Source organism: Elephantulus edwardii, unplaced genomic scaffold, assembly GCF_000299155.1.
Source record: "Elephantulus edwardii isolate Elephantulus edwardi_28Jun2011 unplaced genomic scaffold, EleEdw1.0 scaffold00011, whole genome shotgun sequence".
NCBI classification, from domain to species: domain Eukaryota; kingdom Metazoa; phylum Chordata; class Mammalia; order Macroscelidea; family Macroscelididae; genus Elephantulus; species Elephantulus edwardii.
In genome coordinates this window covers 15,270,251-15,273,183 of record NW_006399761.1, presented here as the reverse complement: position 1 = coordinate 15,273,183, position 2,933 = coordinate 15,270,251, and positions in this window count along the sequence as shown.

Here is a 2,933-nt window from a genome sequence, read left to right as displayed (position 1 = left end):
CTACAGTGTCCCTTTTCAGCAGGAAGTAGCCAAGAGAATATGCCGTCCCCTTTTCCTTATGAATCAGGGTGAATTCTCTCTCAGGGAGGAGTGATAGGGAATGGTGAAGGACACGCTGACAAAGGAGATTAATCAGAATTGGCTTTGACAAGCACTGTGGCAATGGGACAATTAAAACAGACTTTCAAGGGGGGGGGGAAGAGGAAAGAACTGGGGAGGTAGAGAAGAAAGTGCAACAATGAATGACTCAAAATCCAAAATCTCTGTAAATGTTCATTAAAATTAATAAATTCAATAAAAATTAAAACAACAACAATCAAAGCATATTCCTATTTTAACTCAGAGTTAACAGGTGTGTAAATAAAGAAATAGGTATCCCAAAACTTGGCAGATTCTTCACCGTGCATGATTTCATAATCACCCAAGGAATTCTAGTATCTAAATCTCCCATCTGGCAATGACCTGGATCTGTATTTTATTCAATGTAATGCTCTGTGGTATATAAACAAATATTAAATCATTCATAGAATTATTGATTGATCCTTCATGTTTTTGTTACAAAGACAAATTTCTTACCTCTGACTTAGCCTACAGTGGCTAAGAGCCAATGATTTTAGGAAATACGAAAGGCAGACCAAGTAATAGCAACTAATAATTACCACAATACTATGCTAAAAAAAGTCAGTCATTCTAATACATATGTGACTTTGTGTGTGTTAATGCCACTTTTGTAATTTTTGTTTACAACTGGAAGGAACTAATGGAATTAAAAATTAACATCCTTGCCCATGAGCTTTTTATATACACCAATAAATATTTTATATTTGTATTCAACATTCTTCAGCTGTGGTTTGTCCAAACAAACTTTTACAAGCCTGTGTCTATCTAATTTGGTGTGGATTTCTTGCCTATGATTTCACTGTCTGTGGCCATGCTCTCAAGAATAGCATCATGCACAACAGTCAAAATGAAGCTTTCTGAATAATTTGGCTTAATTTTGGTAACAGGGTGTTAGTTTTTTTAAATTCATTTAGGCAAAGTTCTCCGAATAACAAGGTTCATTTTCTTTCCACTGAACTTTGTCTCGTGTTCACATACTAACTGGGTTTGGATTGTCTGGAAACAATTAAGCTGAGGCATTGAGGTCAGGGATAACGACCCAAACACTTTTCCAACCCCCACCAACTTCTCCGTTCATGAATGCTGTTTTATTCAAGCACTTAATGGAGCAGTTCATTTCTGATAAAAGGCTGGCTTGAGTTCATCTGTCTGTCTGTCTGCCATTGAGTTTCACAGCCTTTGTTCTTAAACTGAACATGGCCTTTTCTTGCTGAACACCACCATAGGCACCTTGATTATAATTTTTAAATATTATAGGAAAATATATTATTTAAAGATCATTCAACTAAAATTGTTGTTGTTGTTAAGTTTGTCCAGTCAGTAGGTGAGAAAGAATGAAAGTCACACACATCAATTAAAGTACCTGAGATAAATTAATACAACAATATTTCTTTCAAATTTTTAAGTGCAGCTTTCCACTCTGTTAGCAATAGAGTAACATCATCTTTTGCTTTAAAATTTTCTACTTTCTACTATAGACCATCTTTTGTTCATAGGGTCACTATGAGTCATCTATGACTCGACGGGACTTAACACCACCACCACCAACAATATAGAGAGCGCTCTGTGGGCCTGGTGGATAGAAAGTTATGCTACCAAGCCAAAGGTGGGTGATTTTAACCTGTGGCCCCCAAGCCTGCTTTTAATGTTTTGGTCAAACATTCTTCTAAGTGGTACAGCACTGGTCTGTCCATTTGCTGTACAGGGGTAATTCGTGGTTGCTGTGATGCTAAACACTGTGACAATGATGTATCAAATGCAATAATGGTTACCCACGGTGGACAATGTTGTGGAGCTCTCCAATTAAAACAAGCTTGGAAGCAGGAGTGGCATCCACTTCTGAAATAGCTTGCCTCCGGAAACTCTATGAACTTGGAGAAATGATGAAAGGTGTACAAGTGTTCAGGTGTTTTGTTCATAGACTCCCTATGAGTCATCTACAACTTGACAACACTTAACAACAACAACTATAGATCATACCACAAGGAAAATACCCACAAAACTACCTTTCGCTGAAGCTCACTGTGTTGGTGGCAGTGGTTTTGTGCCTTCGAGTCACACTCACTTCCTAGATGACCCTCCAGTAGGTTTTCAGAGTTTGTAAAATGCACAAAGGAGACTGTCCATCTTTGTCCTGCAGAGGATATGGTGGATTCAAACCACCTGTCTTTTGGTTGACAACCCAACTCCTTACTCACTACACCACCAGAGTAACGATAGAAATTAGTCAAGAAACACATACTGTTCCTTCTTCTCCAATATGATGTATCAATATTAACTGGGTTTTACAGATGATTATAATGAGAAGACTTTTAATTTTTATCTAAGGCAATATGTCTGGCTTCCAACAAAAATTATTAGCTACACTATAGGCAAAAAATGGAAAGCAAAACAACCAACAAAATCACCCCAAGAAATAAGAAATAGCCATATGTTCCAGACTCAGTGGTGAGAGATTTGGTAAGCTATCAAACCACAAAATCAAAATAGCTACTATTACTGCTCACACCTTCAACTGGAAAAAGTAAAAGCACGTAAGTAATCCAAACTGAGCTTGAAACGGTAAAAAATAATTAAAATGACATGTTAAAGATAATAAAGTGGTGGGTGGTGGTGGTGGTGGTGGTGGTGATGATGGTGGTGATGGTGGCGGTGGTGTTGTTAAGTGCCATCAAGTGGACTCTAAATCATAACAACCCCATGTACATCAGCTCTGAACCCTGCTCTATCGTAAGCCAATTTCTTTGTCTTTGACACACCTACCCCTATTACCCCAGTTACTGAGTCAGTCCATCTCACCCAGGGTCTCCCTG